This window comes from Budorcas taxicolor, chromosome 15 (genome assembly GCF_023091745.1).
Source record: "Budorcas taxicolor isolate Tak-1 chromosome 15, Takin1.1, whole genome shotgun sequence".
NCBI classification, from domain to species: Eukaryota; Metazoa; Chordata; class Mammalia; order Artiodactyla; family Bovidae; genus Budorcas; species Budorcas taxicolor.
In genome coordinates this window covers 75612539-75626882 of record NC_068924.1, presented here as the reverse complement: position 1 = coordinate 75626882, position 14344 = coordinate 75612539, and positions in this window count along the sequence as shown.

Genomic DNA, 14344 nt, shown 5'->3' with positions numbered 1-14344 from the left:
TTCAACATATGCATAAAGAAAAGTTAATAATGCATGAAAATGATAACAATGGAAGGCCAGATTTCAGGTTATTTTAATCCTCTTTTAGTTTATTTCTGTCTTCTAAGTTTTCTACCATGACCGTGTGTTACTTGTGTAACTAAAAAGTAATAGGAGAAAAGAAAGTAACACATGAAAACATTTCCCATCAAAAAAGTGTGAAGTGGGGCCAAGAGGGGGATGAATACAAGCCATCAATCAAGGAAAGATTTCAGAGCCCTGTTTGCATATGGTGCTGAGTGCTTTAGCAGCTAGCCGGAAGTGTCGAGCAACGTCTCTGCCCTCCAGGGGTTGACAGTGTGATGGTAGCAAGTCACGGGGAGGGTGAGAGACGCTGCAGGCTCACGCCGAGGCTGTGGTGAGCTCCAGGGCCACCAGCAGTCTTTGCTTCCTGTGGCCAGAGATAGAGCAAGACAAGGCAGGCCAGGTCTCTGAATGGGGGAACCTAGAAAGCCAGAGATGCAGCCAGAACCAGCAAAACACAGGCCGGCAATGACGGATAAGAGCCAACATCAGTGAGAACTGAGTTTAGCAGAGGAAAAAAAAAGGAATAAAATCCAACTGTGTACCAGGGATACAAACAAATCAATAATTAAAAAAACAACAACAACAGTAAACATCATGGGGAAAAAATGTAATGAACATACTCATACCTATTACCAACATTTAACTGTTCTTAAAGTTTTGCCACGTTTGGTTCATCTATTTTTCTGTTACTGTTTTTGTCACTGATTTGTTTTAAAGTACAAACATCATGGCATTTCACCCTTCAGTACACCTCTAAAAACTAAAGACAGTCATCTACCTAGGTACAATATGATTGTCACATAGCTGTGTCCAATTCTTTGTGACCCCATGGACTGCAGCCCACAAGGCTCCTCTGTCCATGGGGATTCTCCAGGCAAGAAAACTAGAGTGAGTTGCCATGCCCTTCTTCAGGGGATCTTCCCAACCTAGGGATCAAACCTGGGTCTCCTGCATTGCACGCAGACTCTACCATCTGAGCAACTAGAGAAGTACAGATTATCACAACCAACACACTAATAATTCCTTCATAGAACCAGACACTCTGCCCATGCTCAAATATATACATTTGTTCCTATAATTTTTTTTAATACTGGTTTTTCAAACTAGGACCCAATCAGCATTTACACATTGCATTTGGTTGTTTTTACTTTTTTAAAATTAATTTATTTATTTTAATTGGAGGCTAATTATTTTACAATATTGTGATGGTTTTTGCCATACTGTTTTTACTTTTAAGTCTCCTTTCAATGTCTATATCTACAATCTCCTTTACATCAGCATCTCTATCTATAGGGTCTTCCCGGGTGGTGCTAGCAGTAAAAAATCCTACCTCCCAGTGCAGGAAACATAAGAGACTCAGGTTCAATCTCTGAGTCAGGAAGATCCCCTGGAGGAGGGCATGGCAACCCACCCCAGTATTCTTGCCTGGAAAATCCCCTGGACAGAGGAGCCTGGAAGGCTGCAGTCCACAGGGTCACAAAGTCGGACACAACTGAAGTGACTTAGGACAGATGGACTATATCTATAGATAGATCTTTATTGTCAAAGTGATCACTCCCAGGAATGCCCTGGCGGTGCAGTAGTTAGGACTCAGAACTTTGACTGCCAAGGGCATGGGTTCAACCCCGGTCAGGGAAGCGTGCTTAGTCGCTCAGTCGTGTCCAGCTCTCTGCGACCCCATGGACTGAGCCCACCGGCTCCTCTATCCATGGGGATTCTCCAGGTGAGAACACTGGAGTGGGTTGCCATGCCCTCCTCCAGGGGTCTTCCCAACCCAGGGATTGAACCCAGGTCTCCCACATTGCAGGAGGATTCTTACCATCTGAGACACCAGGGAAGCCTAAGAATACTGGAGTGGGTAGCCTATCCCTTCTCTAGGGGATCTTCCCAACCCAGGAATCGAACCGGGGTCTCCTGCATTGCAGGCAGTCTTTACCAGCTGAGCTACCGGGGAATAAGATCCTGCGAGGTAAGGCTTCCCAGGTGGCTCTGCTGCTGCTGCTAAGTCGCTTCAGTCGTGTCCGACTCTGTGCGACCCCATAGACGGCAGCCCACCAGGCTCCCCTGTCGCTGGGATTCTCCAGGCAAGAACACTGGAGTGGGTTGCCATTTCCTTCTCCAATGCATGACACTGAAAAGTGAAAGTGAAGTCGCTCAGTCATGTCTGACTCTTTGCGACCCCACGGACTGCAGCCTATCAAGCTTCTCCAACCATGGGATTTTCCAGGCAAGAGTACTGGAGCCCAGGTGGCTCAGTGGTAATGAATCCACCTGCCAGTGCAGAAGTCTTGGGCTTGATACCTTGGTCTCGAAGATCCCCAGCAGTAGGAAATGACACCCTGCTCCAGGATTCTTGCCTGAAAAAAAAAAAACCCGTGGACAGAGGACGGGCCACTGTCCATGGGTTCGAAAAGAGTCAGACATGACTGAATGACTGAGCGTGCAGGCCAGCTTCAAGGCTCAGCCAAAAGAAGCGACTGCTTGAAAAAGTCACGTACCCAGTACAACTATACTTTTGGTGACACAGTTGGTAAAGAATCCACCTGCCAGTGCAGGGGATGCAAAAGGCTCAGGTTCGATCCCTGGGTCAGGAAGATCCCCTGGAGTAGGAAACGGGAACCCACTCCAGTATTCTTGCCTGGAAAATCCCCTGGACCGAGGAGCCTGGCAGGCTACCGTCCATGAGGTCCCAAAGAGTCTGACACGATCCTGTTAGTGGGTAGCAAAGCCTGTTGCCTCCTATCCACTAGTAAGAGGTGACTATTGTTTAGTTGTTAAATCATGTCCATCTCTTTGTGACCTCATGGACTATAGCCCTGAAAAGCTCCTCTGTCCATGGAATTCTCCAAGCAAGAATACTGAAGTGTGTTCCCGTTTCCTACTCCAGGGGATCTTGGATAGTTCAAAGAGGGAGGCGGGTTTAATGGAAGAACATAGGTAGAAATGCCTCAATACTTGCTCCCTAACTATGGAGTAATGCGGCCTTGGGCAAATCATCTCTTTGAACTTCAGTTTCTTTTTCTTTTTTTCTTTTTACTTTTTGGCCGCACTGCACAGCATGTCGGATCTTAGTTCCCTGACTAGGAATTGAACCCGAACCCCCTGCCTTGGAATCATGGAGTCTTAACCACTGGACTACCAAGGAAATCCCAAGCCTCAGCTTCTTTACCTGTAGAATGAAGATAGTAACCACTTGGGGGGTTTGCTGTGAGGATGGGGAAAAGGCAATGGCAACCCACTCCAGTAGTCTTGCCTGGAAAATCCCACAGATGGAGGAACCTGGTAGAACTCCAGTCCATGGGGTCGCTAGGAGTCGGACACGACTGAGCGACTTCACTTTCACTTTTCACTTTCATGCATTGGAGAAGGACATGGCAACCCACTCCAGTGTTCTTGCCTGGAGAATCCCAGGGATGGGGGAGCCTAGTGGGCTGCCATCTCTGGGGTTGCACAGAGTCGGACACGACTGAAGCGACTTAGCAGCAGCAGCAGCTGTGAGGATGAAATGAATTAACTTACACAGCATGGCTGTCACAGGGCTTGAACTTCCTACAAAGCCCAGAGCAGATATGGTGTCTGATTGCCAAACTCAGTTCCCCTTCTTCCTGGTGACATGGCCGCAGAGCGTTTCCCAGGCTCCCGTAGATGCGGCCATATGATCAAGATCTGACGGTGGAATGTAAGAAAAAGTGTTCTGTGCTTGCCTCCTCCAGGCTCAGCCCAGAAAACCTTCTGTTTCCAGCCCCAGGGCAGCCTTGATCTCTTGGAACTGGCAAAATCTATGCATCTGGATCCCTGAGTGACGTCATGAAGTCCTTGCTGCCAGTGAGGAACATCTGATTTGGACTTTCTACACGCAAGATGTCGACCTTTAGAGTGTTAGCCAGTGTGGTTTTCAGGTTTGTCTTTTACAGCAGCTAGCATTGCATGAATCAAAGGTCAAGACTAGGGGACTTCCCTGGGCAGTCCAGTGGCTAAGATTCTGCATTCCCAATGCAGTGGGCCTGGGTTCGATCCCTGGTCAGGGAACTAGATCCCACATGCCGAAAATAGGAGTTAGCAAGTCACGACTGAAGATCCTGCATGCTGCAGCTAACACCCAGCACCGCCAAATAAATACATAAATTTTTTTTTAAAAAAAGCTCAGTGCTAAAGATGAAGCCATTACTTAGAGGGGAAACCTACACAGGTTTGATTTAAACCACGGTGGCTTTTGAAACACCGAATAAGGAACAACACAACTGTTAGGGAGGACATTTAAATTTTCATATTGTACTCCATCAAATTTACGACACCTTTCTCCCCATAATTTTAACATCTCTGAAATAAGGTCGTGTGTGGTAATGGGCGGCATCTCAAATCGCAAGCAGCCAGGAGATGGCGGTGATGTAGTGCGCGTGCACGAACTTGGTCAAGGTTCTGCATCTTGTCATCCTTGTCCTTAAGCTTTGGGCAGCGTCAGCACCGCAGGTGTTGGTTTAATCTCTGATGACAATGTCTTCAAGAAGACTTCATGCTGATTTGGCACTGAAATGAAAAGTTATTGTGTTTTTTAAAAAGCAAGGAAACAGCAGCTTGATACACGATAAAAATCTATGTCTAAATAAGACTTAAAAGAGCTCTTTCAATATGCACGAAATGGAAATTCTAAGTGATAAGAAAGCTTTATGCCATGATTCTGTATTTCTTAGAAATCCATTAGTAATGGTGTGGGCTATAATTGATGGGTGCTTTGGCTCAGACGGTAAAGAACCTGCCTGCAACGAAGAAGACCTGGGTTCGATCCCTGGGTCAGGAAGAACCCCTGGAGTAGAAAATGGCAACCCACTCCAGTATTCTGGCCTGGAGAATTCCACGGACAGAGAAGCAGGGCGGGCTACAGTCCACGGAGTCACAAAGAGTCGGACGCAGCTGAGTGAATAACGCTTAGATTTGGTGAAATTGTCAACACGTCACTACATCAATGTTTTCAACCAAGGAAGGCATCCGGTGTAAATAGTTGGTGATAATAATTTAACAGCTTACCCTTGCCAAGAGCCAAACATGTGCCACATTTTCTCCTTTAATCTTCATAACAACACGGTGAAGTGGTTGCTATTATACATGATTGCAAGTCATCCTAAGGCTGTCTGGGAAAGGAGTAGGGTGCTCAGAGGTGGGGACATAATTCAGATTGGTGGGGGTGGGGAGGGGGCCTCCCTGAGGAAACAGGGAGACCTGAAGCACAGTACTAGGCGGCAGGAGCTGAGTGTTTGCCATGCAGCAGGTGTGACGCAAGGCTATTGTTTTGACACTTCCCTGGTGGGCCTGTGGCTAAGACTCTGCACTCCCCATGCAGGGGAGCCGGGTTCAATTCCTGCTCAGGGAATTAGATCCCACAGGCGGCAACTCAGAGTTCACTTGTCGCAACAAGAGTTCCCGAGAGCCGCAAACGGAGACCTGGGGCAGCCAAATAAATAAAAATAAATTAGAAACAGAGTTTACTGGGTTAACTCCCTCTTCTCACAAAAGGCCTAAGAGTATTACTTTCAGCTCCATTTCACAGATGAGGAAATCAAGGCAGGGATAGAGAAGTGAAGCGATATGCTCGTAACTGCTGCTGTTGTTGCTTCAGTCTTTGTGACCCCGTGGACTGTAACCCAGCAGGCTCCTGTGTCCATAGGATTGCCCAAGCGAGAACACAGAAGTGGGCTGCCATGCCCTCCTCCAGGGGATCTTCCCCATCCAGGGATCGAACCCACGTCTCTTATGTCTCCTGCATTGGCAGGCAGATTCTAAACCTGGGACTTGAACCCACCGGGCAGTGTGGCTCCAGAGCCCTTGCATCTTACCACGTTCTTATCCTTTCTAGTGATTGAAACAAAGGAGTCATCTCCATCTTACCAAGAAGGGTGGCAGTAAGTGACCTGGTTACATGCACAAGCTTTGGAGCCAGGCTCCGTGAGTTCAAAGCCAGGCTTTACAACTGACTGGCAAGGCATCTGACCTATCTAAGCCTCGATTTCTTCATCTGTTGTGAAGGTTTAATGAGTTAAGATACATACAGTGCTTGGATCGGAGCCAGAATATAGTCAGCTCTCAAAAAAACATTCCATAGGGATTTCCCTGCTAGTCCAGTGGCTGAGACTCCATGCTCCCAAGGTGGGGTCTGGGTTCGATCCCTGGTCAGGGAACTAGATCCCGCACGCTACAACTAAGAACAGCCCAGACACACAATTTTTAATTACCTATTATCTTCATTAAATGCTCCCAATAACTCAGGGAACACTGAGCCTCAAAAGTTTATCAACTTGTCAAAATCCACCCTTTTCCAGAAAGGAATCAGGATTCCAACCCAAGTTTCTTCACTCAGAAGCCCTTGCTCTCTGCATTACCCCACGGACATGCCTAGCAAGGATGAGTCAGCGGTTTAGACCTTCATCCTGAAGGTTTCCAGGAAAGGAGGTTCCCACTCCCAGTGTGATGCCTCGTGTTAGTATCTCAGATCCCTCTCAATAGTAAGGCTGTCTTGCCAATCTGGATTTCGTCTGTTTCATTTTAAAGTCGTTTCCGCTTTGAGAAGGAGAGAAGGTGGAGACTCACCAGCTGGTTTCTTTCTTTTGCAGCTTTCATACACTGTTCCTCACATTTCCTCACCCACGGAGAGAAAGCAGGACAGGTTTTAGACTCCAGCATGAAATAGGTGCTCAAAAGAAAAACGTGTTGTGTGGAGAACAGATGGATGGTGTCAGAGAGGGGCGCAGGCGTGGGAGTCGGGGTATGGGGTGGGCAAAAATGGGGAAAGAGGACCAAAAGGTACAAACTTCCACTGAAAATAAATGTCACAGCATGTAACATGCAGCGTGTTGACTACAGTTAATAATACTGTCGTAGAGAATTCCATGGGCATCCCAGGTGCCGCTAGTGGTAAAGAACCCACCTGCCAATGCAGGAGACTCGGGTTTGATCCCTGGGTCAGGAAGATCCCCTGGAGGAGGGCATGGCAACCCACTCCAGTATTCTTGCCTGGAGAAGCTCACGGACAGAGGAACCCAGTGGGCTACGGTCCATAGGGTCTCAAGAGTCAGACACAACTGAAGTGACTTAGCACAGCACAGGGAATTCCCTGGTCGTCCAGAGATTAGGACTCAGCGCTGTCACTGCTGAGGGCCCAGGCTCAATCCCTGATTGAGGAACTAAGACCTCACAAGCCAAATGAGGTGCAGCAAAATATGTGTGTGTATATATACACTAATGTGTTTTCTGAATAACAAATGAGTGAGATTAGAGATGCACATTCTCAAAGGTCCCTCCTGGATCACACAGACCCTGTGCACCCCACCCAGACCACTTTTCTCTCACACCCATTTTTCTTAACTCCAGTGTCTCTCAAACAAAGGTGTTCTAAAATAGTGCATTCTGGGCACACTGCGGAGCTCAGGATGGTATGTGGTAACACACTGGGTTTCCCCATTCTTCATTCCTTTGGGCCAGTTTTGACCAAGAGGGTAGAGACAGAGGTGTGTGTGTGTGTGTGTGTGTGTGTGTGATGGTGAGGGGTGCTCAGGTTGAGGATGGGCAGGAAATGACATGTGACTGGAGCCCTTACTCACATCCTAACAGCCCGTCAAGGTCACAGGTGTTGCAGACAGAGGAAGGTTGGGAGCCCCGTTAAACATTTGCTGTCAAGAGGGAAGACCTGGGCCTTTGGTTACAAATAATAGAAATCCATCTCAACACGCATAAGGAACAAAGAAGGGCATGCGTTGTTCACATAACCTGGAATTCCAGGGGTGGTGCTGGCTTCAGGTATGAATCTAGACATTCAAAAAAGACCTTGACTTTTCTTTCTCTTCCTTGCCACTCTGTTGCTCTTCTCTGTGTGTCTGAGGCACACTCACCTCGGAAGGCAGGCTTTCTCCAGACGATGGCTGCTGGCAACCCTCACCTGACACGCTCCCCAGCTTGCAGGGCTCTCCAGCAGTCACGACTGTATTCACATTGAGGGCAGTGGGAAGGGCTGCCCCCGGCACCCCGGGGCAGGGCCTGTTTCCTTTTGTCAAAAAACCAAAAACTTTCTCAGAAGGCTCGGAGCAGACTTCCCTGCAGGTCTTGTTGTCAATAGCTGTGTCACACGGATACCCTAGCTGCAAGGGAGTCTGGGAAAGTGGGAAACAGCGCTGTCTTCGGTTTAGACCCATGGCCTGGGGCTGGCCACGCGGTCCCCTGGAAGAAAACTGGCGTTTCTTAAGCCAGGCAGGCAAGAGACTAGACGGGTAGGTCACCCAATGATGTCCACCACAAGGAGGTGTTGTACTACTGCTGCTAAGTCGCTTCAGTCATGTCCGACTCTCTGCGACCCCATAGACGGCAGCCCACCAGGCTCCCCCATCCCTGGGATTCTCCAGGCAAGAACACTGGAGTGGGTTGCCATTTCCTTCTCCAATGCATGAAAGTGAAAAGTGAACGTGAAGTCACTCAGTCTTAACGACCCCATGGACTGCAGCCTACCAGGCTCCTCCGTCCATGGGATTTTCCAGGCAAGAGTACTGGAGTGGGGTGCCATTGCCTTCTCCAAGGTGTTGTGAGGCAATCTGAACAGATCTCATAAGACGCACAGAGAGGAGAAGTTTAGCAAAAAGCGGTGGAAATGCTAGCTAAACAGAAACAACTTCAGTGCACATTAGAATTGGGGAGGAAGGAGTCGAAGGCCAGGAGAAGAGGTGAATCAGGGGAGGTGGGCGTGGCCAGGGTGGAGAGGATCAGCCAGCTGTGGACAGCACAGCACATTCCTGGAACACTCAATTCTTTTTTTTATTTTTTTTTTAAGATAATGCAACACTTTTTTTCTTTTTAAAGTTTTTTTTACTTATTTCTTTTTGGCTCTGCTGGGTCTTCTTTGCTACATGGGCTTTCCTCTAGTTGCTGCAAGTGGGGGCTACTCTCTCATCACAGTACACAGGCTTCTCATTGCAGTGGCCTCTCCTTCTGTGGAGCACTGGCTCTGGGACGTGTGGGCTTCAGTACCTGTGGTGGGTGGGCTCGGTAGTTGCAGTTCCTGGGCTCTGGAGCACAGGATGAGTAGTTGTGGTGCACGGGCTTAGGTGCTCGGCAGCATGTGGAATCCTCCCCGACCAGAGATTAGACCTGCGTCTCCTGCTTCAGCAGGTGGACTCTTTACCACTGAGCCATCAGGGAAGCCCTACGATTCTTACCTAAGGATATTCTGGAGAAGTTCAGCAGATACAGAGGATGCTTGGTGAGCAAGGAGCCAGGGAGGGATGTCACCCCACAGGCAGTCTGAGTTCTTCCCACTGTTTGTTCAGTCTCCACTATCGGAGCTCCAAGGTCACCCTAAACTAAAGCAACAAGGATGCAGTACCTCTGGGGCACCAAGGAGAAACGTGGTGGAAAATGTTCAGTGGTTCCCTGCCACCACGAACTCAAGCCCACACTCCGTAGTCTGGTCCCATTGGTCCTCTCCAGCTTCAGCTGCCACTGTCCTCCTCTGTCCTTTTATTTTGGTTTGGCTGTGCCATGTAGCACGTGGGATCTTTAGTTCCCCAACCAGTGACTGAACCCGTGCCCCTTGTAGTGGAAACACAGAGTCTTAACCTGTGGCTCTCCAGGGAGCCAACCCCCTGCCTGTACTTTCCTGACTCCAGGATTCTGTTCCTGCTGTCCTTCTGGCCCTTTCTTGGGTAAGGCCTCTCTGAGGCTCTTTTCTATAAAACAGGAAGCACCTCCCTTGCTGGGTGGCAAGGGAACTATGAAGATGAGATAAACTATGGTAAGCGTCTTGAACACTACCCGTGCTCAGTCCATGCTAGCTATTATTTGTAAGTCCCTGTTTTGAAATCTTAACAAACTTGATATATACGTTATACTACTTATGGGTTCCTTCCTTGCCGTCTGCTTGAATGAATATGTCAAGAGGGTGAGCCTCGCGAGGCCCAGGGCACTGTGGGTGGCTGCCCTCTGCATCTGGCTGTCTGTAGTGGTGGGGCAAGCACGCAGCTGTTCTTGAAGATGACAGCCAGCCAGTCTGACGAGAGGCAGAACGCGTCCATCCGGCACGTGCTGGAGGGTGCTGGGCTGGGCTGGGCAGAGGGTCAGCCTCCAGGGCCGGTCCCTCTCACTGGCCATGGGGCCACACTGGCAAACGGAGCCCACCCACAAGTCTGCAGCAGAGCTCTTAGGAAAGTCAGACAAATTTGCCCACTGACGATGTGTGGTTCAGGCCGGCTGCCAGGAAGCTCTCCCCCGGAAGGCAGGAACCAACCAGTGTGAGGAGGGGAGGCCTGAGTGCCCCTCGCCTCCCTTCACGGCCCATCGGCAGTGACTCAGCAGGAAGCCAGCCAAGGCCCGAGTCACTCGCTCCCCTCCCACCACACCCAGGGTTTTCCTCCAGGGCTGGGAAGGCTGCTTATAGCTGAAGGTGTAAATCCTCCGTACCTGGGTCTAATTTCTTCAGCGTAGCATTTACAGGCACAAGATCTGGAGTTAGGCTGCTTGGGTCAGAAGCCCGGTTCTGCCTCTTATGAACCCACAGGAGCTTTCTTAGGTTCTCCGGCCACAGTCTGCAAGTGGGAACAATGACAATACCTCCCTGAAGGAAGAGAAGTGACTCAGAGCCGTGCATGGTGTGCCCACGGGGCTCCTCTAACCCCTCTGCCCTTGCCACTTTTTCCTGTCTAGGTCTTCGCTCCAAAGGCAGCTCCCACACTAAATCAAGATCTTTACTAAATACTCATTTTCTCAGTGCAGCCCACAACGGCCACCCCATCTAACCCCTCCTCTTCCAACACTTCTTACTTCTTTCCCAAGTTTTCTCCGCAGTGCTTATCACCATCTAATTCAATGATGTCTCTACTGTCTGTCTCCCTCCACCCACACTGGAATTCAAGTTTCATTTTTGTCTGTTTTCTTTGCTGCTGTATTCCAGAGACCTAGAAAAGTGCTAACACAGAGCAGCTCTCAATGAACACATGGAATGAGTGGAAACGAATGCCAACTTATTCACTATTATTTATCACCAATTATCATCGTCATCAGTGAAGATCACCAGTAAAGTCTGGCGTTATTCTCATTCCGGTGAGAATGAGAGAGAAGTTCAAAGTTTAAAACTATACTAGATTCTGCAAATCTGCCTTTGGTTTGTTTCTACTTGAATTAATAGACTCTCAAAACTTAGAGACATCCACTGTTCAGGTGGCTAAATTCTGTTAGCCACAGGGCTGGGCAGATGGCCGGTCATGTAAATACATAAATCTGATGGGGCCAACGAGGAGCGGTGAGAACCCAGGAAGCTGGGAATGGGATCCCCACCTAAAGGCATTTAAATTCAAATTTAAAAATAGCCTATACTAACCAAACACGAAGAGCCCCTGGAGAAGGAAATGGCAATCCACTCCAGTAGTCTTGCCTGAGAAATCCCATGGACAGAGAAGCCGGGCAAGGCTACAGTTCATGGGGTCACGAAGAGTCAGACACGACTGAGCGCCTAACAACCAAACACATGTCTAAACTGCATTTCCCTGATTCCAGACTCTAACTGGAAATTTATCTCGTCACCCACTAGATCATCCTGATCTCAAACTCTCCAAATATTGACGTGACCCAGAGCCCCTCCTTCTCCCACCGCCATGACGTCAAGGCTCCCTGTGGGCTGCACAGGTCTCACCGTCAGTTCCAATCTTTTTCTTTTTTTTAAACTGTATTTATGTATTTATCTTCGGCTGCACGGGCTCTCCCGTGCCGCATGCAGGCTCCTCTCTGGCTGCTGTGAGCGGGGGCTACCCTCTAGTGTGGTGTGCGGGCTTCTCCTCGCAGCGGTTTCTCTTGCTGCCGGCCAGGGGGCCCTAGGGCACTCAGGCTTCAGGAGCGGCAGCTCGGGGGCTCCAGAGTGTGGGCTTCCTAGTTGCAGCGAACAAGCTTAGAGGTTCTGAGGCACGTGGGATCTTCCCCGACATGGGACCAGAACCTGCGTCCCTTGCATTGGCAGGTGGATCCTTTTTTGTTTTGTTTCTACTCAGAGGATAACGGCTTTACAGTGTTGTATTGGTTTCTGCCATCGACATGAATCAGCCACAGGTATGTGTCCCCTCCCTCTGGACCCTCCCGCCCACCTCCCATCCCTTCCCACCCCTCTCGGCTGTCACAGAGCGCCGGGCTGCTGAGCTCCCTGTATGACACAGCAAGGTCCCCTCAGCCGTCCACTGTATCTGTGGACACGTACACATTCCCGCGCTGCTCTCTCAGTCCCTCCCACCCTCTCCTGCCCCCGCTGTGTCCAGAAGTCTGTCCTCTAGGTCTGAGTCTCTCTGGCAGGTGGGATTCTTAACCACCAGACCACCGGGGAAGTCCCGGGCAGTTCCTATTTTGAGCTGCTTTGCTGCCCTTTTAACTCTCCCAGAGTTCAGCTGGGAGCAACTCACCGGTAAATTCCCAAAGCCGAGCAGAGCTTTGGTGAATTAATGAATGACTGGATGACTCAAACCAGTCACATGGGTGCAAGGCAGCTTCCTCATCTCCATTTTTCAGTGTGCAAAGACCTCCCACGGAGGCACCTAACTTGCCGTTGGGATCTCTCTCTGGGAAGACTTTCCCCCTCACTCCTCCTCCAGGGTAAAGGGTGGTTAAAAAGACACAGATTCACATCGTGAAAGGGAACTCAATACTCTCTGCTCCATCTGTGTACAGACTGGGGTGACCCCACCTCCTCCCCGAGGACAGTGGGTGGGGACTTGCCTCGCGTTTGTATAAAGCCCCATCCTGGTGAAATTGCCAAACAGAGAGAGACTCCTCCCAAAGTACGGCATTTACTCCTAGTAACGGAGACACAGCCTCCCCTCCCCCGCCAGCCCCCCATCCAGCCGCCCCCCCATCCCGTGGCATTCTCTTGTTAAAGTGGAAGAAGGGATTAAGCCCCTCCGCACACACACACATTCACACACCCAGCGTAAAACTGGGAAACAGAGCTTAGAAAGACTAGAGTTCTGACCTTCACTGGCTACGTGACCTTGACGTTCCCTGAGCCTCTGCCTTCTCCTCTGTGAACTGGGAAGAAAACTCAAGTGACCTGATTGGGTGCGGGGAAAATGACAAGTGAGCCCGCCTCCTCCCCCAAGCTTTAACCCACCCTCTGCACTCTGACCAGACATGAGTGGTCCTTCTCCCAGCTCCCGCCATGTACTCTCCAGCCCCCTCCCACATACACACCCAGCTCCCCAGCCCTGATGTAGACTCGTTATCTGTTACAGCCAGTGTTAGTCACTCAGTCGTGTCCGACTCTTTGTGACCCCATGGACAGTAGCCCACCAGGCTCTTCTGTCCATGGAATTATCCAGGCAGAATACTAGAATGGGTTGCTGTTCTCTTCTCCAGAGGCTCTTCTTGACCCAGGGATTGAACCCCGGTCTCCTGCATTGCGAGCAGATTCTTTACTGTCTGAGCTACAGGGAAGTCCCCAAAGCTTTGGAGATCCCTGGCATGGGGGATAAGCTGGGTAGAGCTACAAGAACTTATTTTGGAGGAAGAACAGGTCAGGCTTGGCGTCTGAAGTAAGAGTAGTAGTGGTCATGCAGTCTCTCCGTCTTTGAGGCCCCATGTCCCAGGCAAGAATACCAGAGTGGGTTGCCATTCCCTTCTCTAGGGATCTTCCTGACCCCGGGGTTGAACCTAGGTCTCCTGTGTTGCAGGCAGACTCTGTACTATCTGAGCCACCAGGGAAACTGTTAGCTATTAACTATTACTGTTATTTAGGCTCAACCCGTGAACGAGAATGTGGAACAGAGACGGCCAGCCCACAGTCAGCTGGCAGTGCCCACCACCACCCTGCCTCTCAAAGCAAAGCACTTTGAAGAGCAGGTCCAATGTGATAGGTGCCAGTCTATGCATCGTAAGAGAAAGCATGACTATCTTTGAGCATCAGCCCACCAGCTCCCTGCTGCTCCCAGTTACTGGCCCCAGACTCCCACCCACCCCACCCATTCCTCTGTAGGCATCATTTCGGTAGAAGTCTTAAAGGATCACTGCTCTCCAGTCCTGACAGCTCTTCCTCTCTCTCTCTGTCACTGACACTACAGCCTTTCGCCTCTAAGGCCTTACGGGGCACGGAGAGAAGTGAAAACTTGTAGAAGTCCCAAGGCTGCCTTAGTCTATGAGCTTTGCCACTAAGCCACCTTGTAAACCTCAGAGAAGTAACTTCTTTTCTCTAAACCGTTGGTTTCTGATCTGCAAAGACAGGAAACCAACATCCATTCATGGCTACCAGGTGTTAAGGCGCACGTTCGTATTG